The sequence below is a fragment of the Spermophilus citellus genome (assembly GCF_964194105.1).
Source record: "Spermophilus citellus genome assembly, chromosome: 19".
Classification (NCBI taxonomy): Eukaryota; Metazoa; Chordata; class Mammalia; order Rodentia; family Sciuridae; genus Spermophilus; species Spermophilus citellus.
In genome coordinates this window covers 5,118,593-5,144,820 of record NC_138201.1, presented here as the reverse complement: position 1 = coordinate 5,144,820, position 26,228 = coordinate 5,118,593, and the positions used below count along the sequence as shown (strand labels likewise).

Genomic DNA, 26,228 nt, shown 5'->3' with positions numbered 1-26,228 from the left:
CAGGCGAGCGCCACCGCTCCTAGAGATCCTGGGGTTTGCTGTATACTCGCTTGTCTTCCCTGGCAACAGAGGGCCTGCAGCTCCTGCCTGGCTGTCGATCTGTGGGGGCAGTTCTGTCCTGCCAGAGTCACCTTAGGATCTCAAAGAGGCCTTTCTTTGGGACAGGGAAGAATGACCCGTGCCTTTGTGAGCCCCACTGGTTTCCCGCCGACTAGCCACAGCCAACCTCCCGTCTTGCTGTGGGCTCAGAGGGACCCGGGGCGGGGACACACTGTGGAATCCTGGCGAGCTGGACCCTGCCCGTGCTGATGAGCCCTGTGGTCCTTTCCTACTTCTTCTCCCATCTCCAGCCCTTAAGCTCTGGGGAGCACCTTTTCAAAACTGTAGGAGTTTGTCCAGGTGTCCCATGAAGCTGTTGAGATCCAGATGATAAGCAGGCAGTGTTTTCAAACGTGGGCCCGACTGGTTTTTGTTAGAGTTGGGGTGGGGATGGAACACGAACCTGCTTTGCTGTTAATGTAATTATTGCCATTTGTACCCGTTATTTGCTGTTTGGGGACAGCACTCCTTGGGGGGGAACTGCTGTCTTGCTGTTGGCAGTGACTTGACTGTTCTAGGATCCAGGATGCCACCAACAGAGGTTGATTTATGTGAGCCGTTGGTGGAGATCACCAGGTAGCTTGGTTCCCTGGTGTCCACAGGTGGTTTTGTTTGTTTGTTTTTAGTCATACATAACAGTGTTTTTTGACACTGTATATACATGGAGTGCAACTTCCCATGCTTGTGGTGGTACATGATGTGGAATTTCACTGGTCGTATATTCATATATGAACATAGGAAAGGGATGTCCAGTTCATTCCACTGTCTTTCCTATTCCCGTCCCTCTCCCTTCCCTTCATCCCCTGTGTCTAGTCCAGTGAACTTCTAGTCTTCCTCTACCCTTCTTATTGTGTGTCAGCATCCACTATATTAGAACTTTTGGCCTTTGGCTTTTAGGGATTGGCTTATTTCACTTAGCGTGATAGTTTCCAATTCTAGCCATTCACTGGCAAATGCCATAATTTCATTCTTCTTTATGACTTAGTAATGTTTCATGGTGTATACAGACATTTTCTTTATCTTGAAGGACATCCAATATTTATGGCAGCTCAGTTCACAGGAGGTTTTGAGGCCTTGGGAGAGGAATGTATTCCAAGAAATGAGTTGCCTTTTGTCTCTTCTGTAAGTCAACTTGAATCTACTGGAGAAGAGCTTGGGATTGGATTTCCACCCAGCTGGGTTATCCGCTAGCAATTTAACCACAAGAACTTTGATCATTTGAAAGTGCTTTTAAAATCTTTGAAACGGGGATAAGAGAGATCAGTCAGTGTGGCCACACATTACAAGATCAATCTTGGTAAACATGATAGCTGTGAACAGATTGTGTTATCGAGTTTGTTATCGAGTTGGAAGAGAGGGTGATCATGAACCCCCAAATCCTAGCTGTTCACTGCAGCCTGCTTATCTGTTGCAGAAGCCAGGTGCCAAATGGAGTAGCTTTTAAGATCTTTTGGTGAGTCAAAATCCTCTGGCCCCAAACTTGATATTCTGAAAGCCATGTTGTCACTTGCCTGTGACACAGCACAAAACGGCCCACAATGGTTCTGCCAAACCTAGCAGGCTTCTTCCATTCTTTACCCTGCCTGTCCTGTCCCAGCCTGAGACTCTGAAAGGAGCAGACCTTGCTGTGTTCTGAGCAGCTGCTCAGAGGTCACCTCTCAGGGCGAGGCCACCTGCTCAGGGCAGATCAGGTGGAGGGAGCCCTGGGGTGCTTCTCTCCAGGCAGGGGCTCTGGTCTGCAGCTGTGGCTTTGATTGAAAAGGTATGTGGCCCTCCAGAGTTGACTCCCACCAAATGGCACTAGTCTTTGAAAAATGTCCTTCAGCATGGCCCCTGGGGTACATGTTGACTTAAGGATTGTGGCCTTGCTTAGAAGCAGGATGGTGACCACAGCAGAATTGCCCCTCACCCAAGGCATTTGCTATGAAAGTGTCTTCTGTTAATATGTTTAAGGATTTATAACGAAAACAGAGCCGTTCTAAAATAAAAGGTCATTGACACGAGCAGCAGCTGTGGACGATGCTATCTGTTCTCTCAGATAAGGGCGTTGTCGCAAAGGTAGGATTTATGGTAGTAATACTGAGTAGCGGGACCCCGGCAGGTGATAAATCACTTTTCTCAACAGTAGAGATTGAGGAAGGAAAAAAAAAAAGAAGATACCAAGTCCTTTTACAAACAGGAAAGTAGGGTCACTCTGAAGCATTTAGTTTGTGGGAAATATAGTACAGGACATTGCCAAAGGCCTGAGACCGTGTGTGCTGTTGAATGTGACGTTTTCATCTCATTTTGGGGCAAATCATGGTTAAGACTTGACTTTCATCAAAACGAATAGTGGACACCTTAGTCCGGGTGTTACATAGCCCATCATAATGCCTTCCAACGTAGACTTGCCGTGCATGTTAAATGTGTAGCTGTGATGACAGTGAACGTCAGCGTCTCAGGGGCTGGGGATATAGCCCAGTTGGTAGAGCGCTTGCCTCACATGCACAAGGCTCTGGGTTCAGTCCCCAGTTCTGCCCACAGCCGGGAAGATGAGCAAACACAAGCAACTGGAGTTTAGCCACAGGGTGAGAACAAAGCTTGCACTGTAGGAGGCTTCTCAGGAGCTCCTGGGCAGCCGGGGGGGGGGGGGGGGGGGGGGGGCCTCCAGGGAGGCACAGGGAGCCCAGGCCCCCCTCCCAGGTGCCTTCCTCTTCCTGGTGGAATTTGGATGCAGTGGCCATGTGGCTGGACACTCCCAGGGCTGCGTCTGTACTCCTTGGAGATGGGAAGGCTCCAGCCCACACAGGCAAAGGCTATCTTTCCAGGAAAGCTGGTCACTTAGAGAGATGGGTTTTCTTTCTCCTCTGGGGGACTCTTGGCACATGGCTGTATCAGTGAACCTCCTTAGACTGGCTGCCACATCATGAGAGTCTGCAGCCATACCAGGTGCCTGGGAGGCCCCCCAGCGTGAGGTCCCATTCGTTTATTTTCAAGAATCTTCCTCATGACCAGCACGGAATGACCTATTCCCGTGACCAGGAAGAGAACAGGAAGCCCTGCTCTCCGGGGTCCGTCCAGCCCTGGTGCTCCATGAGTGGGGCTCATTGGCTTAGTCGTTGTCGAGCTGTTCCTTTGCTCATTTGTCCACGTGGAGAGCACTCGAGACCTTCTGTACCAGCCGCTGCCCTCGATCCGCGGGTGCAGCAGAGAGGACACTGGCTCACGTCTCAGGGGTAGAGCTCGGCAGCAGGCCAACCAAGTGTGCGCTGTGCCCCCCAGGTGCTCAGGCTGGGAAGAAGAATGGTGTTGAGGAAGGGGACGGACGGTGGGAGGTCCAGGTGACAGCATTTTCTCAGCCACTCTGAAGTATCCTTGTCCCTACCCTTCTCCAGTTCCTGTCCTTTATCTTCAGAATAGCTCTGAGCGGGTGCTCAGGACTGCCACCCCCTACTGACAGACGGGGAATCAAGGCCTGGTGTTGTGGGGACTCAATGGGCAGATGGTGGATCAGAGCCCCTGCCCTGAGCACAGATCCCTTCCCTTCACGGTGGCCTCCCCAGTCTAGCGCCCCCCTGTCTAGGCCAGCTCCTTGGCCAGAGGAGGCTCAGAGTGCAGCGGTCCCTTATCAGCTGGGTGCTTCCAGTCCTAAGCACCAGGAGGAGGGGAGCTCAGCCTCAGGGGCTGCAGGAGAAGCCCCAGACCTGGGGACAGGCGGCTGGGAGCACTAGGTCTGGGAGCACTAGGTCACAGTGCTGAGGGCGCGGCGCCCTGGAACTCCTGGGTGGCCTTGGCATCTATCCACAGGCTGAGTGTGAATTCCTGCCCAGGTGAGGGGCTCCCAGAGCCCCCACCCAGGAGAAGCTGGGCTGGGTTGTGGGAAGATAGAGAAGGCTTTGGGCGGGGCAGCTTGTTCCTGCAGAGGCCTGGATGACCAGGGGCAGGAAATCCATACTGTCCCGCAGTGGGTGGAGGGCCCTGCTCCACCCCCTTCCTAAAGGTCATTAACTTGCTCACTCTCCCATCACCTGGGGGTTTGAGAAACTGGTTCTCCATGGCACGTGCCAATCCTCAGCTTCTTCTTGTTCCCTTCTAGGGACTGAAATTGTTTTTAAAAATCATTTATTTATTTTAATGAGGGCAGTAGGATAGCAGAATGAATTTTGATTCATGTACACGATGGCAGTACAACTTTTTTCATTTCTGATTGTGCACGTTATAGTGTCACACCCTATGTGCAGTCACACGTATACCGAGGGTCATGATGTCTAGGGACTGAAATTTTTACGCAGGACTTTCCAAAATCTGATTCCCCCTGATTAAAAAAAAAAAAAAAACAATTGGACATGACTACGGCTAACTAGGGGGCCGCAGTGTGACAAAGAGATGCCTGTGATGGGGAACCAGGGGACTTGGATCAAGCTTTTAGCAGTAGCATGTCATTTGGGCACTTGTTTTTCTTTCAAGGACTTAAGTTAATTTTTGTTTTCTTCACCTGGAAGTGAGGCTAATGGTATCTACAGACAGGGAGATCAGGGACTGGCACTTCAGTTACTCTTCCCCTGTTGGAGTGCCACTCTCTTAAAAACTGCAGATCCTGCTAATTTGGGGCTTGCTCCAAAATATGCTTGTCATTGGTTTTCGCCATCACGGGACTCTAGCTGTTGCTTGGTGCCGTGGCTGAGCGTTTCATTTGCTGTCAGGGTGCAGCAAAGAGCTTAGGAGCTCATGTTATTGAGAGAGAGTGCACGGATGGGGCTTGGTTGGCAGCCAGCAGTTTCTGACCCGCCCTTCCTGCCCCGTACAGTGGCCCTGGACTCCGAAGCCTGCCACTGGCCCATCTCACTTGGGGACTGTTCAGAAGGTCATTTGGGATCCTTTTAATAGTGGCACATGTTTACCAGAATTCTGCTGGGGACTGATTCTCTGCCTGGGATTTGCAGAGATAACCCGTCTGACCTCCAGGTAGCTCAGAGACTCTGAAACTCCTCTAGTCAAAACTGGTCGATGTTTCCTGCTTCCAAGATGAAGAAGGAAGGGCAGGCCAGCAACGAGTGTCCATTTGTGGAACAACTGTGGCCTCTTGGATTTTCCCAGAGAAGACTAACAATAAAGGCACTAAGGGCTGTATAGGGCTTTGACCTTGAATTTAAAAAAGACGGCGCCTTTCTTGTGGGTGATCATACTGTGCTTCCTGGAGGTGGGCAGGTATGTGGGGGAACTGCACCTGTTACAGGTGAGATCACCGTGGTGGTGTGTGGCTGTGGTTTCCGCAGCCATTTCTTCTTGCCCCCGGCCTCCCATGGCTCTTTGCTGGGCTGGCTCCTTCTTATCCCGAAGATCTCACAGCTTGTACATGAGTTGGCAGACAGGCCCGCTGCCTCCCCTGTTGAACGGCCTTGCTCACCTGCGGTTTTCCAGTGCCTCTCCCTTCCTTCCTTAGGTTACTCCTCACTTTATTTCTTTTTGAGTATCAGGTTTCTGGGTTGGTCGTGCTCGGTCCCCACCATTCAGGCATGTGTTAGTTGGTTTCTCTGTTGACAGTATCACAGCACGACAGCCTGGGTCAGTTTATAAAGTTGTGAGGTTTGTGTTGCTTTAGAAATTCAGGGTCCAGGGACCATGTCTGATGGTGGCCTTCTTGCTGGCAGAGTCCTGCGGTGACCCAGGATATTGAATGGCAAGAGACGGGGTGTGTTTGTGTTATTCTGGTGTCTCTCCCTCTTCTTATAAAGCCACTAGTAATTCAGTCATGAGGGCTGCACCCTGGTGGCTTGTTGGACCCTAAGCACTTGCCCAAGACCTTGCCTCTGAGCATCACAGTCGGGTAAACTTGTGGCATCTTGATCACAGTGGGGGTGACATTTCAACATGTGAACACGTGGTATGGGGGGGTTCTGCTCCAGCCCATACAAACTGTGTGGACCATGAGCACCCCCCCATCCTGGGCAGGGCCCAGTCTTTGCCTTTCTGGTGCAGAGCTGGGCACAGCACAGCCCTGTGCTCATATCTTAGGAAGGAGGATAGGAGCTGAGTGTTACAGACAACGCTGCTTGGGTTGAAAGGCAGAGAACAGAGTGCAGGAGAGCTTGGAGAAATGAGGGTTGTACAGCACACTCTCCCGTGAGTCTGGCGCTTGCTGGCTGTGTATAGAATTCTGAGTGCTGCTGGCCCCTCCATAGGACTCTGGGGCATTCCCTCCCCCAGTGACTCTGAATGAGAAGGAATTTCCCTGCTTGTTCTGCTTGAGCTGGATTGATAAAAATCTATTAATCATCAGTTTTACTTTAAACCCAGAGAAATTTTTAGACTTTAGAAACGCAGCCCATGAAGTTGAACTTGTATTTCTAATGATCATACCCGGCATTTGTGTGCAGATTTCGTAGTTACTCATTTTTAAAATCCTTACACTGCATCCATCTGAAGTTTGAAAGACGTGTGGCTCAATCCCATCTTGTGCACTGTGGAGCCTGGCGCCTGGGGATGATGTAGACATTGTCTGCCTCGAGTGGATGTACCCAGGTGCACTCTGCAAAGATCCCCCTTCAGTGACAGATGTCCGAATTGTTCAAACTACCAGATTCTTAAAACATGTTCCCTCCTTGTCTTGCCCCGTGGATGGGCCTGAGCATTGTGGTTCCACATGACCTTTGTGTCAGGCATGCCTAACCGACAACTACAGTTCTCTCTTCTGTTTCTCCACCAGTCCAGCTCTTTAGGTATTTCGACTTAGAAGTAATAGAAATTTTATACACACATACTGGAAGGGTTCAAACTAAAGTGCTAACTATAATTTTTAATTTAAAAATCATAATACAAATGTTCATAGTATATTTCTTTTAAATTGAGCAAGTGTTATTTTTAATTTTTTCTATGTTTGATTTCCAAGATTGAATGACACTCTAGATTCTGATTCTGTTTCAAATACGTTGGTTTTTTTGACCAATTGTCAAGCAGAAGAATTTTGAGGGGGTGAAACCACATCTGGACTCTGGGGGATCTTACGTTCTCCGTCTGAGTGATCCCCCCACACCCCCCGAGAATTTTATGGGTACAGCTGCTCCATAAGTATTCATGGTAAATGTCCCACTCACAGGCTGTGTGAGTGCTCGTAGGATTTGGGGGGTGGGTAATCAGGGATTGAACTCTGGGACACCCATGGAGCCACCTCCCCAGCCCTATTTTGTGTTTTATTTAGAGACAGGGTCTCACTGAGTTGCTTAGGGCCTCACTTTTGCTGAGGCTGGCTCTGAACTCGTGGTCCTCCTGCCTCAGCCTCCAGAGCTACTGGTATTACAGGGGTGTGGCACTGCACCCTGCTGGATAGAATTTTCAAATTGCATTTTAATCCAGAGATTTGTGAGCCTGACTGGTGGTTAGCTGAGGTTCTCTGTATTCCTTGTTCTAGAAGAGGTGTCGCTTTGTGGAAACCAGGGAAGGGACTTGGTTTGCCGAGCCTAATTGTGAAGCTGCATAATTCACCTCTCCTTCCCCTCTCCCCCACCCCCCTCCCCTCTTCCCTCCCTCCCTGTGTACAAACACTGGACCTTGCTGGGATCTCTGACAGTTCTTCCTGTCCCGCATGGAGACCTCAGCCACGCACTCCTGGCCTTTTCTCCTAATGGCGTCATCCTCTGGATTCTTGGGACTTAAGATGTTGATTTTTCTGGAGTTGAGAAGAGGACGGAGTTTATTTGTACTTCCCTTTAGATGTCACTCATTTCTTTGACGTAGAAATCCTTATCTCCCAGGTTAAGCCTCAGAGCAGGGTCTGAGGAATAAAGACAAACCTGGCTTTTATTGGAACAAGTTTGTTTTGTTTTTTTTTTTTTTTTTAAAGCAAACATGGTTTCAGCACGGAGTCAGTTTGGAAGCCTGCGGCCCGCACATCTGCCCAGGAGCTGGCTCAAGTTTAAAACAGCCTCCGGTTTTCCCTTCCTGCTCTTGGGGACAACCTGCAGGGGCATTAGCTGGGGGCTCATCCCCTTACCGCTTTACATGGGAAGCAAAGGTCTGCAGGGGAAGGGACTGGTTGACTTCTGCTTCTGTCTGGTGGATGTGGCATTTCCCAACAGCCCTAGGGGCAGGCGCTGTATACAGTGGTGCATAGTGCTGTCTGATACTGCACCTACGTGGGTAACTTTGATATTGTCAAGCCATCTGCTGTGGCAGTAACGATTGTGACAAAGAGGGTGATGATCAACTTGCCAAGGCATTTATTGAGCACTTACTGTATGCAGCCAGCTGACAGTTGTACTGGCAACAGTAATTTTTGCATTGTCCCATTTTGCAGATGGGGTGCCTAAAGGTGGACTCCCCTGCTCACATGCTGATGGGTGGGCAGCAGGGGAGGCGTTGCAGAGCACCTCCCTGTGAAGATCGAGTGCGGCTTCTTCTCCTGCCTTCAGCCTGTAACGGGCATTGTGTTTCAACCTTGATTCAGTGTTTTTCAGAGAATGTCAACATCTTTGCAAAAGAATGGACTAGAGGCTCCAATGTTGGGAACTAAGGAGAGCTTCCAAACTCAGGCGCCTGCGCATAAAGATGCATTGGAGCCGTTTCCATGAGCGCAGAGAAACCCCGTCCCTCGCCAGGGCAGCTCTGGAGCTTGGCGCCCCTGGCTGGGCCTGGAGAGGGCAGCAGCCCTTTCCCTTCTCGGGATGCTGAGCACTGGTTGCTGCAAAACTCCTTCCGCCATTGCCACTGGATAAGATGTCCCTGTCCCCATCCTCCTCAGTGTGCAGAATGGACTGGGTGCCAGGTGCAGGAGCTTCTCTGGCAGGGGCGAGTCTCACTGGTTGAGCGGCATGAAGCCTCCAGAAGGTATGCACCGCTCTTAAAAGAAGCTGCACCAAACCAGCTTGGTGAACGCAAAGACGATCACGCGCTTGCAGGATGCAGGATTTTAACAGTCAAATCTCATAGAAAATATGTATTTCTTTCTACCATATGGTAGACCCGTGAGAAGGGAAGGGTCCCAACTGGAGGGGAGAAAGTCCTTCTATAGAGTTTAGCATCTGGATCCTCTTACATGGTTGCTAATGGACACACTTAATTTTCAGTTTTCACAGTTAATTTGTGTAGTCGCCTCATGTTCTTGTCTTCTTGAGATGGTCTCACAAACAACCTAGATTAAGCAAAGAGATTTGAAACGGCTAACCCCACTTCGTGTGCAAGGATCCTGAGGTGGGTCTGTATTAAGGAATCTTAATAATGGAGCCCATGACCTTCAGAGCATGACTGAGACTCAGCAGGACCCACGCAGAAGCATCTGTCTTCCAAAGCCTCCATCTCTGCAAAGTTAATCTGTTGCTGATGCACAGAGATCTAGCTGCCCAAGGCCATGTCACCCCCAATTGGGGCAAAGGTGCAGACACGGGGGACAGAATCCACAAGGTGCCCTTCAACTCCATGGGATGAGTAGGTTGGGTATTTCTGGTTGTAGAGCAAATAAATCTTGTGGGCTCGCGATGGTGCAGGTGTGTCTACGTGCTTTTTAGTTGGACACAATATCTTTATTTCATTTGCTTTTATGTGGTGCTGATGATTGGACCCAGGGCCTCACTAAGCGAGCGCTGCCGCTGAGCCACAATCCCAGTTCTGGTTCCCAGTTCTTGCCACATGGGCCGTGGTGCAGGATTCCCTCTGCAGTGTCCCGTTTCGCCCATCTGTCTGTCAAAATCGACTCCAGAGAGCTTGACCCAGACCCACCCCGCCCCCAGCTTGATCAGGCTCCCTCTCAGCCTCTGTCTCTCCATCCATGACCTGGTGACACTGTACCAGGTGACGAGATTCTTATGGCCATCGCATAGGGAGGAAGAGTGCATCTTGGCCAGCCGGTGAAGCGGCCTGCAGGGTGTTTTCTTTTGAGGTTTAAAGGGACGAGTTTGGGGAAGGTTCTAACCCTCATGGGATTCCAGATTCCAGTCCCACTCATTCCAACAGGTTGTTGTTACCTCGAGGTGTGGGCACAGACTCGGGGGACATGTCCCTGCAGAGGCATTTGTTTTAACGTTACCCTGCTAAATGACACTAAGGACAGTGGGTGTGGGCGAAAGCACGCGCTCCGTCGTCGTAACTATGATGACGTGGTGGTGAGGTTGTCACTTGTTGGTTGGGTTTGTCTGGTTTTGCTGCAGCTGCAGGCTTGTTGAAAATGCATCCAGCCCCGGCCAGACTCCGCTCAGTGGATACCGCCACCGCTTCTTCTGTCCATATTATAATCTGATATTTTTACTTAAATATTCTTTAAATGCAAGTGCATTTTTATTTTTTTTTTATTATATCCTATTTGGCATTATTGGGGATTGAACCCAGCATGCTCTACCACTGAGCAACATCCCTAGTGCTTTTTACTACTGATTTTGAGGCAGGGTCTTGCTCAGTTGCTCAGGGTGGTCTCTAGTTTGTGATCCTTCTGCCTCAGCCTCCAGAGCTGCTGTGATTACAAGCATGCACCACTGCACCTGGCTATATGCAAATATATTTTTAAAACAATCTCTTCTGTACATAAGTGGTTAACAAGTGTGAGGGGCGCTAGTGAGAATGTCCTTTCATGGGTGCTGATAGCAGAGGGTCTTTGGACCAGTGGAAGGATCCAGCTCTGTGGGCCTTTAATGTTTTAAGACTCAGACTTATGGAATTGAATGCTTCGAAATGATGTTTTAAAATCTTGCCAAATTGCATGACTTTTGGAGTCACTGTGACTTTGTCTCCCGTATCTTTAAACCTCCCATAAATGAAATGCTGGCCATTAGACATGAGCTATGATTTTAAGTGTGAACTCAAGAAAATGGCCATTGAGCTTAGTTGATTAAAAAGGACGAAGTACCTTCCAGAGTTGCAGTTCCTGTCATTATCACAACACACAAACTGTGCAGCTACAGTGTGATTCACCCTTTCTAACACAAGGCCTTTGATTTAAAATGTATCACCATTAACCTAAATTGGGAGTAAAGAATAGCCGCACCGTCAATTTTATTACTGCCACAGAAGGACAGATTCTAATCCCATGATGGGAAAGTCACCGAGACCCAGCTCCCCCACTTAAAAATGGTGACCGGGGTCCAAGTAGGGATCGTTCAGATTTTATTAACTTGAAGCAGCTGTTGTGTCTAGAACGCTGTGTCCCCGGACGTGGAGAAGGTCTTAGAAGATACTTATGTGGTTTTCAGGCAGCTGGCTTCCCAGTGCAGGGCTGTTCCTGGACACAGGAGTGGGTGCTCCAGGGCTTCCCTGTGAAGGAGAGGCTGAGGGTCCAGATGGACACTTCCCCAGAGGAAGGAGGGGGCAGCATGACTGAGGCCAGCTTCGCTGCAGGGAGTCCCACTGTCCTGAACCCTTGGGCACAGGAGGCACGGGGCAGAGGACAGACCCAGAGGCTCTTGGAGCAGAGGGAGGAGGCACCAGGGCAGGAAAGACTGATACTCCTAGCCCAGAGAAGTCCAGGCGAAGGTGCCGTCTCTGTTCTGGAAAGGTGCACGTGGGGAAGACCCTGCCTGCAGATGCCAACTCACTGTGCGGTCTTGATGCCCCTGGGAGAGCTGCTCAGATTTCATCCCTGGGGCTGCCTTTGATGCTTGGTATGAAGTCATCACCCACCACTGGGTAACTGTCCTGATCACAGTTTCTGGTTGTGTGTTCATGCAGTAGTCCCTTATCTGAGGTTTCACTTTTTGCTCTTTCAGTTACCTATGGTCAGTTGGAGTCTAAAAATATTACGTGGAAGTTTTCAGAAATAATTTGTAAGTTTGTAAATGGTGCCTTTCTGAATAGGGTGATAAAATTGTGCACTGTCCTACTCCACCCTGCCTTAGATATGAATCATTGCTTTGTGCAGTATGTCCACACTGCGTGTGCTACCCTCTCATTAGTCACTTACTGGCCATCTTGGCAATCAGATTGACTGTCCAGTACTGCGGTGCTTGTGTTCAAGTAGCCCTTACCTAGTTGCTCATTCTGCATCACAGTTTCTTGCCTTTGTTCTCCCTTCATCCCCTCTTGTTGGCCTGATGTCTCTTTGTAGTCTGCCCTTCTCCTGCCAGGTGATTCACGGCATACCTTCCTGCTGGTGTGAGACTTTGGAGGAGCCTGTGCCTCAGACTCAGGCCATGCAGTTGAGGTGGTGGTACTGGAGCAAGTCGGAAGCCTGTGATTGTCATAGGAAGGGCTGTGCCGGGGAGCCCCACACTTTTAAGAACACGTCAGTGGGGACGTTGGGATTGCTCTAGGCAGTCGAACTCTTTCTAAACATCCTGGACTGCAGGAGTCTCTGCGAACTAGGGGTCTCCCTGAGGGTGAGTGGATTCCGAATCTGGATCTCGTCTTGGTGACCACAGCAGCTGTTCTGTTGTATAGTCTGCTCCAAGGACAAAGGTGTTCCTCGGAGAGCTTCCCCAGGGCTGCCTCCTCAGGAGGGGTGGTGTAGGGGAGGAAAGTGGTGGCTCCAGAATGTTCCTGAAAGCTGTCAGCAGTTATGGTGTAATTATCTTCTCTGGAAGAAAATCATAATTACCGACTCTGACTCCAAAAATAGTAACACTTGAGCTGTAAATTCATAATTGCCTCTGAAACACAGAAGCAGACACGTTTAATTTTTCTCTCCCCTCTGCAACCTGTCCTCTTGGTCTGGTGATTCAGATAGGCGACAGCCAGTCAAGGCTGTCGGAATCTGGTCTTTTCCTGCTGCTTTCCTGGGGCTTTGGCTCAGACCTTGCTCGGCCATGCTGGACACTTGGGTTTAGTACACTGCTTTCCCTACCAGGTAGGAGCCTGCAGAGAGTAATACTATTAAGTTTCTAAGACTTTGAAAATGTTTACATGAAACACATTCTGGCTGCTGCCTTGTTATGGTTTGGGGGTATGGATGGGAGTTCTAGACTTCTAGACTGCTAGAAGGCGTTTTCCAGGTTGAGCTATGTAGCAAGTTTTCTGTTGCTACAATGAAGTGCTTGAGGTTGGGTATTTTATAAAGAAAAGAGGTTTGTTTTGCTCACCACATTGGAGAAAGAAAATCTAAACAGCATGGTGCTGGTCTGGCAAGGGCTCTTGGGCTGCCTCATGGCAGAGGCATCCTGGTGGGCATGCACACAGGAGGAAGGGATCACAAGGAGGACAGGACTCCAAACTGCAGGGAGGTCCAGGCTTGTCTTTCTTTCTTTCTTTAATTTATATATGACAGTGGAATGCACTATAATTCTTATTACACACATAGAGCATAATTTTTCATATCTCTGGTTGTGTACACAGTATATTCACAGCAATTCATACATGTACTTCATAAAGGTACTTTGGATAATACTGACCATCACATTCCACCATCATTTCTAACCCCCTGCCCCCTCCCTTCCCCTCTCACCCCTCTGCCCTATCTAGAGTTCATCTATTCCTCCCATGCTCCCCCTCCCTACCCCACTATGAATCAGCCTCCTTATATCAGAGAAAACATTCAGCATTTGGTTTTTTGGGATTGGCTAACTTCGCTTAGAATTGTCTTCTCCAACGCCATCCATTTACCTGCAAATGCCACGATTTTATTCTCTTTTATTGCTGAGTAATATTCCATTGTGTAGATACGCCACATTTTTTTAATCCATTCATCTACTGAAGGGCATCTAGGTTGGCCGTAGATGGTGGTAACTCTCCTTTGGCTACTTGTTCTCCTTCTTCCCCGCCCCGGTTCTCTCTCTGCTTCTGCCCTCTGTGATGCTATTTGACAGGTTAGTTTCACCTCTTGAAGTCACTAGGCCGGGGTTGCCAGATACTTACCTACCCAGAAGGGAACCAAGCCCATGTGGCTGGCACACAGTGGGTCTTGCTTATTTCTCTGTGGTTCCAGGAGGACTCAGTAGGGGAGGATGCATGAATCATCCCCAGCTGCGAGGCCACTGTTAACCTAAACTTTTAGAGGAACATGACCCTGGACATGAAGATCTGTCCTCGGCGTCCTCGGTTGACTGTCCGGATTTCTGAACAGTTGACTCCTGTGCGACTTCCAGACAGTAGCGCCCTCTATTTTCCTGGGCAAATAATCTGCACACGGTCATTAGGTGGAGCCAGTTCTAACTCACAGAAACAGCAATGTCACCGCAGCCGCGTCTGACGTTGTCGTCTTGTTTTCTTCGGAATCTAGTTGATGAGAGGGAGCGGAGCTTTGGAAGCCATTGTGGACACAGATGGAGACACGCCCCTATTTTCTGTTTGCATTTTCTATTATTCCCAGGAAAGAAAATACTCTGACTTTATAAGATCATGGGGGGATGGGGGATGAGACAGTTGTGCAGATGTCTCAGTGCGTCTGCTGCCTAGAATCAATTATCATCCAGTTAAAGTTGGTCATCAGGACGCATCACGAGGAGGAGAGTTTTAAGTGGTGAGGAAATGAGGAGGGTGGAGAAGCCGTAATGATTATTTATGTACCTCTCGCTGCGCAGCGGGCCCTGAGCTGTGCAGGTGTGTGGGTCCGGCCACAGCTCACCCCTTTAGTTCCCCTGAAATCAAGAGGCAAGCTTCTTTGGAAATGCGGTAGGGCCCCAGGAGATGAGGAGCTGCGAGATAGAGGAAGCTCTCAGGAGGTGAGAGGGTGAAGGTGGCGAGTGCTGCCCACGCAGAGCAGGGCGGGGAAGACCCCACACAGGCTCTGGGAGGTCACGGGCTCCTGGGTGGGCGTCGGCTCATTGGCTTCCTGGCTGTGTGACCTTAAGAGTTACCCATCTCTGGGCCTCAGGATCCTCCTGGGTTCATTAGAAGGAAGGTGGCCTTGTGTGCTGTGGAGCCCTGCTGCTCAAGGAGGTCACGGCCCCTACCCACCTCGCTGCTCTCCGTGGGCCTCTGACAGTAAGGGGAAGTAATGACTGAAGTTCCAGATGCAGCCCAGGGAACACGTTGCAGGAGCAGGTGCAGGCGCAGCCGGCCAAGGCCACGATGTTGGCTATGGCCTCTGCCCCTCCCTCTCCTCTTTCCATACTGAAGCATTTCCAGGTCCATCCAAGGCAGTCTGTAGTGGTACCCCAACATAGTTCAGTGTCCATCTCTAAAAAATGCCAGCGCTTTCTTCATTAGCTGCAACAGAGGTGGCACAATCAAACCTAAACTGGAAATCAGTGGGGACCTACTTTGGGAAAATGATTCCTCAGTGTCTGTAGAATTTATGGTTTTGTGTTGATTTTTTTTTTTTTTTTGCAAAAGTGGTAGATAAAGAAACCCAAAGGCCGTGTGTCTGCTGTTTGTGTCGTTGTGCTTTTCCTTGGGTTCATTTCAGTTTTCATCAGATGTTTAAAATATAATCAAGTTCAGGAATAGTGATTGAAGAGGAAAGGTGGGCGTATTCTACCTGGTATGGACATTTCACCATGATGGCTATGTGTTTTTAAGAGCCGGGCGCAGAGGTGCATGCTTATCATTCCAGTGGCTCAGGAGGCTGATGCAGGAGGATCACAAATTCAAAGCCAGCTTCAGCAAAAAAGCAAAGCACTGAGCACCTCAGTGAGACACAATAGGGCTGGGGATGTGGCTCAGTGGTCGAGTGCCCCCGAGTTCAATTCCCAGTACCAAAAAAAGAGAAAACTGCAGAGGAAAGAGGCCTTGCATTTCCAACTGTGGTCCATCCTCTTCCCTCAGCTTCCCTCCCCAGAAGTCTAAGGACTGCTCTAAAGTTGTTGCATGAACTTCCTCCTTGTGCATTATTTAATCTATTTATTTTGCAGTACTAATGACTGAACTCGAGGTTGCTCTACCGCTGAGGTACATCCCCAGCCCGTTTTATTTTATTTTGAGACAGGGTCTCACCAAGTCGCCTCAGCCTCCCACGTTGGTGGGGTGACAAGCATCTGCCGTTATGCCTGGTCTCTCTGTGCATTCTTGAAGACTGTTCCTGGAATTAAGATCGATTTTGTGTTGAGTCAAATATGAAATCCAGTATTCTTTCACTTCTTACAATAACCCCCAACTGGGTTGCCACTGTCTCCGTTTTCTAGAAGCAAGAACTACAGTGTTCAAAAGTCCACGTGGCCTTCCTGAGGTCATATCACTGGTAGGTGGAGCAGCCGGCTGTGCGGCCCTGCTGGTCTGACCTCGAGGCCCTTGCTCCCTGTCCAGTCCTGTTTTCTTTCTCTGCCTCGTGAACTGTGAGGTTAAGATGAAAACAAGCCATTCTTTGTATTAAAAGGAGCTGATCTGGTCACAGCTTGACCCACAGCAGAGAACTTTAATAGAGAGCAGGGATTCAGAGCCCAGGCTCGAGAACCAAAGAGCAGATTGTCCACTGGTGAGTGCTCTCGGGTCTAGAGAGCAGAGAGCAAGCTCTGAAACTTCTCATTTTAAAACAAACACAGGCCTTTGCTCTGAAGGGCTTTCAAGTGGCACAGGATTGGGTCTGTGGCCAGCAAGGCAGAACCTCCCTGAGAACCTCCTGTGGCTCGTGGGCACTCTGCCATCTGTGGAGTGGCACGTCCAAGCCAGCGCTGAGGACCTTGGTAAAGAGCTACTCTGCAGGCGAGGAGTGCAGAGGGGCCCCTTTGGCCTCTTTAGTGAGAACCCAAGAGAAGAACTTGGCCATGGGGCTCCCGAGCACCAACTCCTTTAAGCTGAATTTGAAATGGGGTGGATGTCCCAGGTCACAGAAACAGAGGCAGAGCCAACCCAGGGCGTGCCGGTGCCCCATGGTGACAGGCAGTCCCCTGGGTGTTGCTTTGCTCAGCTGGGAATGGTGCTCTCTGTGTGGCTGGCATGCAGGAAGTGGGGGGTCTGTCCACCCTCAGGTGCCTGGGGCTCTGCCGGCCAGGGCCACGCTCCCACAGGGCACAGCCAGGTGGAACCCTGCCCACGGCTGCCACACGACCGTTTCACTTGCATTTAGATGAAGGCCGTGGTTCTTGGCACTGTGTCGGTTCCTCCAGAGCAGCCAGGGCCCTGGCTGCACCCGTCAGTTTACAATCAGTCCTTTTCTTTCTGACCATCTTGTTATAAATATAAAAATAGACGTACATTCAGTATCTGCAGCACAGAGAGCCGCAAGAGCTCTGTCATCCGCGTGACCCTTGTCCCAGCAAGTGTGTGGGTTTCTGAGGCAGACCCCAAATATGGCCCTCCTCCCCTCCTCCTCTTCCTCCTTCTCCTCCTCCTCTTCCTCCTTCTCCTCCTCCTCCTCCTCTTCCTCCTTCTCCTCCTCCTCTTCCTCCTTCTCCTCCTCCTCCTCTTCCTTCTCCTCCTCCTCCTCTTCCTCCTCTTCCTCCTCTTCCTCCTCCTCCTCCTCTCTTCCCCCCTCCTCCTCTCTTCCCCTCCTCCTCCTCCTCTCTTCCCCCCTCCTCCTCCTCTCTTCCCCCCTCCTCCTCTCTTCCCCCCCCTCCTCCTCCTCTCTTCCCCCTCCTCCTCCTCCTCTCTTCCCCTCCTCCTCCTCCTCTTCTTTCCCTCCTCCTCCTCCTCCTCTCTTCCCCCCTCCTCCTCTCTTCCCCTCCTCCTCCTCCTCTTCTTCCCCTTCTTTCTCCTCCTCCCCCTCCTCCCCCTCTTCCCCTCCCCCACCCCTGCCTGAACATTTGTGCATTTATTCTTTCCTAGCCCTAATCATTGGTTTTGCTATTTCTTGATAATTCCTAACCTAATATAAGACCAGGTCACCTTTGGGTAGAAGCCATCGGACCTGGGAAGTCTTCCTTTTTGGAAAGTGGCATTTAATCTACTGTAATGAAGTTGCTTTGGGGTCATGGCTCGAAGACATTGCAAACATCTACTGTGAGGTTGGGTTTGAAGCCTCATAGGAGGGGTGTGTTTACCAACAATGGCATCCCAGGAAAATTGGCTGGGGGACTTTTAAAGGAAGACTGAAGCCCAGGCCCCACAGTTAGAGACAGGGAGTTTTGTTGGTTTGAGGAGGGACCAAGTCTTGGTTCTTTTTCAGCTCCACAGTGTTTGTTTTATGCAGGTCAGACTGAGAGCCAGTCCCCCAGAGCAGTTGTCCTTGAGGCTGGTCCTGTCCAAGAGTCAGCTATTAAGATATGGGGCGCCAGGTGGGCCCCTGGAGCAGGGGACTGGGACGCCTCATTTCTGATGAGAACAGCTGCCAGTTCCAGAACCCTCTTGGAGAACCACTGGCTTAGAGGGACCTTTGCAGTAGGTGTGTGATTTTATAACAAGAAAAAAGTAAAGAAAAAAGAAAAAGAAATAACGTCAACAGTAAAACACCCGATGTTGCTGTTGGTAAAACAAGAGCTGTAGGCCCTGAAGTTCAAACACGATGCTGCCCTCCTCGCGTGTTACTTGGCCTTTTTCTGAAAGGTGACACCTTCACTAACCAGCAGGCAGAGGGGACCAGGATGGCAGGCAGTGGATTAGATTAGAGGTGAGTGGGGCTTTGTGGTTGTTTAAGCTGGATCTTACCCCAAAGGCCCAGAGTCACTGCTGCTAATAGGAAAAGCAAGAGGGGGCCAGAGACCTGTCACTCAGGCCAGAAAATGACCTGTGTGTTGGGCAGCTTTACCGAGACGCACAGCTTGGGGCTTGGTGGATGGCAGCATGTCGTGCTTCAGGCAGCTTTGGTATGGTGCCGAATTGCCAAGGTGACAGGTGACTCAAACATGGTCCTTGCCCCCTGGAGACGACATCCCAGCGGCAGAACATACAGCCTGTGGCTAGACATACCTATTTTGTATTTAAAAGGACATTTGAATGTCTCTGTGTGCAGTGCTGGGAGTTTCTAGGTGCATGTCCCTCCCTCAGTCTTTAAAGGGACAGCTCAGTAGGCAGCATCTGGAGCTGTAGGTACCCTCTCTGCCGAGTGCCAGGCGAGGACTTGCTGCCGTGGCTCACCTGTCCTCACCTGGCCATGGTGAACCTGTAGAAGGGGCCATTTGGTGTCCAGAGGCCTGGGCTTCCATCTTGCCAATAGGACTTTGAGCCCCAGGCAGCACGGTGACCTCCTGATGCTGCCTTCCTGCCACCGTGCTGCGTTCAGCTTCTCTCAGGGGGAAGAGAAGAGCCCATTCTGTGCCTATGACAGGCCCCTAATTAACAGCGATCGTGGAAACTTTGAGCACCCTTGTCACAGGAGCCGCCCCGGGCGTCCCAGACAGGGCACCGCTTCTTGTGCAATTAGATGAAAAATAAGGGCATGACTTTCCGTTTGAGGAAGGAAGCATTCAAGGTTGACCTCCATGTAATTAAGCTTAACATCGTTATCAGCAGAAAGTGACTGTCGTTGTATGCAGCGTGGAGAAGAGATGCCACCAGCCATTGGGCTCGTCCTGTGATGTCTGATGCCCCGACAGCTGGCGCAGGTGTCGCTTACCAGAACATTTCCTGCCTTTCTGGCTCTTCCAAAGTTCCTCCTCCTCCGTCCAGGTGACTCCTGTTTTGAAGGGTCTCCTTGTTCTCTGTTTCTCCTTGTGTCTGCCTCCCCAAAAAGCTTTCCTGCTTTTTGAGTTTTAATTCCTTCCTTTCTTCCTTCCTTCCTTCCTTCCTTCCTTCTCTTTTCTTTTCTTGACTTGGACACACTGGCTCTTTGACCTGTGAAATTCAAACAGTCCATTTAATTTTCAGCCCAAACAGGTGTTGAATGATTGACCCCATCAAGAAACTCCTTCCAGGACCTCATTTGCTCCTGGCTTCTTTACTGCCCCCTTAGAATTATTAGCTTAATAAAATGCTTGTGTGAACCGACAGAGGCCAAGGTCCCCTGCATACCTGTGGCTGTCTGCCTGCTCCTTCCCCAGGCCACATCCCAGGGATTTGAGTGACACTGAGCTCCCTGGGGCTTCAGGATAAGAAGCTCTGGGTCCTCATATAAGCGCATGTTCAAAAGCAGGACTGCTGCTTTGCTTCGCTTATCTTTGGTGTTGGCCAACCTTTTGGGGGGAGACGCTACCTACGTTTCTTTTAGTGGCATCTTGGGGACTTAAAATGTTTATACATTCTGCTTCATGATTCCCACCAGCCAGCATAATACCCATTATTTTGGAGTAGGTTCCAGATAACTTCCAAGTCCTCTGGCTTTCTTAGAGGAAGCTACCATGGTCAAGGTCAAGGGGTGGCCAGGGTGGGTATGTACCAGGGCTTTCTCCTTCTCCCTGGCCTTTCAGGTTGGCTGGGCAGTGGGAAATGCCTCTAGAGAATCCCTGCCAGGCTAGCGGCCTAGTTACTTAGTCTTCCTTTCCTTTCGGGTTAGCAAATGTCTGAAGCTGCCCCAGCCCCTCCCCAGAGCCAGGGTTCATCTCTGCAGGCCCCCCCACCTCCGTGCGCTGAAACCCCTGTGCGTTATGGAGGAAATGAAGACCATATGTTTCTGATTCATTTACATGTAGCTCATCAAAATGTAGTTTTGTAAGAGTTCTTCAGTGTCCAAAAAGCCTTCGGAGCCCCTTTTATGAGACTTTTAACCCTCCCCTCCCCCCACGCTCCCCTTAGAAGCAGGAAGCTGGGACCTGCCAAAAGTAAATAAAAGCAAGCTTTGGGCCGCCTTTGGCTCTGTTCTGCCACCTCTGGTCTGCGTGCAGTGACAACAGGAAAAGTCCCTCTCCTTTTTCCCTGGTGCCTGGGAGCAGGCGCTGGGCCCCTTAGAGTCCTCATGGTGGAGAGATTGTGTTACCTTGCCTCCCCAATGTTGAAGAATAACACCAGAGAAGCATGCCGAGGCAAGGTCAGAGTGGAAAATAGAAGTTTATTAAAGGACAGCAGAAAAGACTTCTCCCGGAGGAAGAAGGGGACCCAAGAGGTGGAATCCGTGGAAGTGCGGTTGTCTCTCCATTTTATAGTTTTCAGTGATGGAATGTAGGTGGGAAGGCCCAGGGGTGGGACACAGGTAGGCCAAAGAAGTAGTCTGGGCAGGAAGGACTTCTGAGGCAGCATCTTAAAGTTTGCTGTTCATTAACACTTCTTTGGGATGGGCTCTCTTCAAATCTGCTGGGGCTTTTCAATAACATTTCTTTGGGATGGGCTATCTTCACATCTGTTGGGGGCTGTTTCCTGGGCTTCATTAACATTCCGAGAGTTGCTCAACTTTTCCGGAATTCATTCTCAGCATGGCCTCCATTTTAGATTTCACTTGATATTAGACCCCATTTACCTAACTACACTGACTACCTAACTTTAAATCTGGCTTCAATTGCTCAGTCTCTGCCTTGCGGAGGAGGCAGTGTCCCCAACTCCTGTCCTCAGCTGAGCCTCTTCCCTCTGGCCTGAGAGCAGAGAGCAGCCAGGGCCTGGAACAGCCACTCACAGGAGGCATCCTTGAAGTGCCCTGTCCCCCACCCTACGGGCCCTATGGGCACCTCCAAGACTTTAGGTCATAGATTCCTACCAGGGGCTTTCCTTTGTCCCTGTGATTTCTGATTTTTTTTTTTAATTGGGACAGTGACAGGGACACCCCCAACTATAACCCGACTTCAGGGTGGTATTGTTGGCACTGCCGTCACTTAATGACGTTTTCCTGTGTGCAGTTTCTTCGTCAGGAAAGGCTTAAGAGCTTTAAGGAAAAAACTGCCTACGTCCATTAAGACTCGGGAGATCTCACTCTGCAAAACCACAGACATCCAGTGAGTCAGCCGGCTTCCCGAGTTGGGTTAAGGAGCGGCTGCGGGGTAATTTTCTCCTCTCTCCTGGCATGATGAGTTATGGAAAGCCATCCGGGTCTTAGGATTCCTCACTTGGGCCATTGTCTGGAGCGAACAGAAGGAATTCTGCCCTCCGTTTTCACACGCACTGGCTTGTTTCCTGGATTGGGGATGGTGCTGAGCCTCCCAGAGGCCCAGACCTGGGTGTGTGAAATACCTGGGCCTGTTGTGGGGAGCAAAGCCAGACCAGGGAGCACCCACCCCATCCTCCAGCTGCTGAACCGAGTTCTTGTGGATGCACGCCACGGATTGAAACAGCTGCCCATTCATTCTTAATTTATATCAACCCGAGTATTGTCATCTCCTAGGATGCACAAGCAGATACGCTGGGTGCTAGGTGCTTAGCTTTGACGTGGCAATGCTACGTGAATGTGTCAGCTGAGCACAGATTGTGGTAGGTGTAGAGGTAGGTGGGGGAATGCAGAAAGCCTCCTCAGCAGGTTAAAAAAAGTATCAGCTAGAAAAGTATCCTGGAAAGGTTTGGAAGCTGTCCAAATTCACATCTTGTGAAACCTCGACCTCTGAACTCCACCTGCATCTCATGGCAGAAAGAAACGTCACCAAAGAGCTTGTGTGGAGGCCAGTTTCTTCTCCCTGGTGACTCAGTGTGTCACACAGGCACTGCATTGACTTGGTTCCAGTTATTTCTCAAAGTAAGCTAACCCTTGACAATCTGAGGACTGAGAGCTTTTGGCCCATCAACAAAGTACCTTGTGAGAGCTTGGTATCTGCTTCGCTGTCCTCGAGCGTCACTAGAGACGATGATGCTTGGTGGACTTTTCTTGATTTTGTGCTGTGTTCAGTTGCCCCCGACTCTCCAGTCATTTGGGTTTATGGATAATGCAGCTCTACGTGCCTGGTCCACTGAGTTCTGGGTCTTCTTGCCCCGCCCAGTGGACAGATAAAAAGCAAAGGTTCATCCCATGCACATTGCCCAGTGGTGTTCATTCATCAACATGCTCATGTATTCAATGGGTCTGGAGGGCCTTCCCTGTGCTGGGTCTTATTTGAGGTGCTTGGAGATACTATGATATTCTAGTGGGCGAGGGAGTAGTTCAGCCAATTAAACCTGGGCCTCCACTCTTGTATTAGCTTTTCATTACTGTAACAAAATACCTGAAATAATTGACCTGAAAAGAAAAGAAGTTTATTTTGGCTCATGGTTTCAGATGTTTCAATGGTTGTTAGACCTCATTACTTTTGGGCCTGTGGCAGGGCAGCGCATACCTGTGAGAGTGTGTGATGGAGCAAGATGCTTGATTCACGATGGCCAAGAAGCAGAGAGAGAAAGGGGCAGGGATGCACCCCCACTAGGCCCCGCCTCCTGAGGGTTCCACCACCTCCCAGCGGCCCTGCAGGTTGGGAGCCAAGCCTTCGCACCCAGCCTTGGAGGGTACTTAGGCAGCTTTTCCTTCTCCTTTAACAACAGACCTCCTACCACAGGTGGAAGAGACTCCATGTGGAACCCTCACAGGAAAAGCTCACCTTGAGAGCTGTGCTCTCTTCAGAATGCTGTGGTGGCCCAGAAGTCAGAGGACATGGGTTTTCCCTATGTTTCCCAGCTGGTGGCATCTTGAGCTCTAGACCTTGAGTGCACATTACCAACTGGCCTTCTCTTCCTGGGTCAGAATAATAGTGTTGCCCATTCCTGGTGGTGAAGACTGATCCGCTTTCTGGCTCTTTGTATCTGATATGCAGTAAATGCTTAATAAATGGATGCAGAATTTCTGAGTGTGTCCCAGGTACTTGGTGGTTTCCAAGCAGTCCAAGTCATCTTCTGTCCCTTTGCATTTTTCCTTTGACAGCTGAGGTTGCGGGACCCACAACTTCTCCGCCAGGAGCTAGGAGATTGCTCACAGTGTGATCTTTTCCTGGAGGGGCTGCTTCAGCCCACTGCTGCTCCAGTTGTGACCTTGAGAAAGAAGTTGACTTGTCATCTCTTGAGGCTAAAGGAGCAGGAGACAGCACAGTTGGGCCCCCTGTCTTGCTGGGGGCTCAGTGCCCCCACCCCGGGCCTGCTAGGGAGCCCCCTCAGCAGAGGCTAGTAACTATGTTGGTCGGTGCTGCTGAAGCCAGTGTAGGTAGGCAGGCTGGGCAGTAAGTGGGCTTTTATTTTAATTATTGTTTTGCTTTTATTTCTTCCCTTGCAAATTGTTTCAGTGCCTGTGGTTATCTATATGTCATCTGTATGTCCCTGTGCGATGTGGGGGAGGATGAGCCGGGAAGATTCTGAGGGGGTGGGATGGGGGGTACAGTATTGGGTTTAGTGTTCGCATCAGACTCACACACAGTCTGGAATCCGTGAAGTGTCCCTCAGGTGAAGCCTGGCCCTTCTCAAGCTGAGAAAGTGCTGTTATAACTCCAACAGATAGCCCTTCCCTCTCAAAAGAAGTACCTGAGTTCACAGCCTTTTTTTTTTTTTTTTTTTAATACTCTTTAAAATGCTGAGGCCTCTCATGAACACAGTGTTTTCAGTTAGAGCCATAAAATTAAGCAATAACGAGATAAGGTAGTGGACAATCAAGGTAGTCTGGAAAACTTCCAAAACTCTGAGTACGTTGGCACTGAGCTGAGGAGCCAGGGTGTCCCGGCACTGATACGATTCAGTTGTACAGAACACCGCCACCAAAAAGAGATTAGGGCTTAGGGGAGCAGCTGAGCAGAAAAGCATTGTCTGGCTTGAGCTAAGGCCTGGGTCCATCCTCAGCGTCTCAAAAGAAAGGAAAGAAGACTGAGAATAGTAGCTGGGTGAGGCAATGGCTATGTTCATTTGCTGGGTGGTGATTTCACATTTTATATCCATACTACATCAAGTTGCAGATGTTAAGTATATACAGTTCCCGTTTGTCATTTATAGGGTTGCAGGATCCATGCACAGAGACACAGGGCACCTGCTCCAGCAGGAAGCAGTGTTTATTTGTGTTAGCACAGGCTCAGCAGATTATCATCCCAAGGCTGAACCTGCATTGCAGTGGGGTTCCACCCTATCCAGCCCTTGCTAGTCCTCTCTCTCCCCCCACCTCATTACATATTAGCCCCCTGTCTCTCCTATGTGGAAAAATGCATTTGCATGGGTATTCTAGACTGTAAAATCATAAGGAAGTTAGGACAGAGCTGCACACGTGCGCTGTGGGGTCAGCTAGGTTGCTCATACACCCTGAGTATGCACCTTGGCCTGGGGAACACATGGGTATGTGGTTACTGAGGGCACCGTGTTGTCCGACAGCATCATGCACACACAGACCTTGGTCGTGCGCTAGCCTGCCTTTGTATTTGGAGAGGGCTCCTACTACCATACCTTCTTCAATTGAGGAAAAAAATGCAGTCTTTAAAGATTACTAGGAACCCCCTCCCCATGCACACCAAAAAATACATAGCAGTTCAAAAATACATGAAGTGAAAGAGCAAATTTTAAAATACGACACCTATTATGGCCTTGTCTGTGTAAAGTAATCAAAACACACAGGGTATAGGTAGTACATAGACCATCAATAAAACGACCCAAGTGTCTCGCAGCCCCCAGGGTTGCCTTGTGGAGCCCACTCCTGCAGCATGCTCAGTTTCTAAGTTGAACAGTTGGCCCAGTTTTGTAAAACATCAGGTGCCACCCATGGATGCCAGAGTGAGTTTAGAAATGTCCCTGGCAGTGGCCTGTGGGAACCGTGACAGGCTGGAGGGAAATACTGAGTCCTGTGTCTGTTAGAAATGCCAGTTTGGACTGAAACACACTGACATGCAGAGCTGATTTCTCCTAGGCAATGTCACCTCTGGGGACAGGCTGCTACCTTTGTACCCACACCTAGGCTCTGGATTTGCTACCCTGATGGAATTGGATCCTCAGTCCCATCTCTGCTCTGGATGTTGTTTATCTTAACATCCAAGAGATGCTGGGAAATCAAAAGAAGTGTGAGACCTTGGGAGTTTCCTCTGGACCTTCTTGGGTCATGAATATGTGTTCCATATATTTGCATTGGTCCAGGTAAAATTTGAATCCCGAGATTGAGGCTGGAGTCTGCAAAAGTGCCAGTCGTTTGCGGTGCACACAAGAACGGGTCATTGCTTTGGTATACTGCTTCTGGAAGTGCCCAAATGCTTGAGGTCACCAAGCACCAACTTTGACATTTCGCATAAGTACATAAAAGTGTGTGTTTCATACACTGACCTTCTGCCAAGAGTCTTAGGATGCCTTTTTACATGACTTGTTTCATAGGAGAGGTTCACTTACATCTAACTTATGAATCTCCTCAAAAGGTGAGGGGGTGGGCCTGCATTGACACCCTGGAAGCGATGGCAAGTCTGTTGCTTATAGCAACCATATAAACACACATGTTCTGTGTGCTCTTGCCCAGGTCCTGGGACCTGCTGCTTTCTGGTCATCTGGAGACACCTGTTAACTATCTGTCATTTTTCATTTTATATTACTCTGCAGTAATTGCCTCGTACAGTCAATGTGAGAATGGTCAGTTTTTTTCTCAGATCATTTATAAAACTGTGAAGACCTGTCTCAACCTTGATCCCATCTCCAGATATTCTCATCTTCTGTTTTCCTCT

At 49.8% G+C, this 26,228-nt stretch overlaps 1 protein-coding gene and 1 long non-coding RNA gene across 4 annotated transcripts in view; both read left to right on the top strand.

Annotated features, from left to right (window-relative positions):
- The window catches only part of PDZRN3 (PDZ domain containing ring finger 3), a 204,976-nt gene that overhangs the window by 43,469 nt on the left and 135,279 nt on the right, over positions 1–26,228 (top strand). The window lies entirely within an intron of this gene.
- On the top strand, positions 17,768–23,868 carry LOC308638574. 2 transcript variants are annotated; one of them, XR_014019878.1, is made up of 3 exons: positions 17,768–18,412; positions 19,252–19,410; positions 23,121–23,868. It is a non-coding gene; the product is annotated as an uncharacterized lncRNA (long non-coding RNA). The 2 variants fall into 2 exon arrangements; XR_014019879.1 differs by having other exon boundaries at positions 17,769–18,412; positions 19,255–19,410.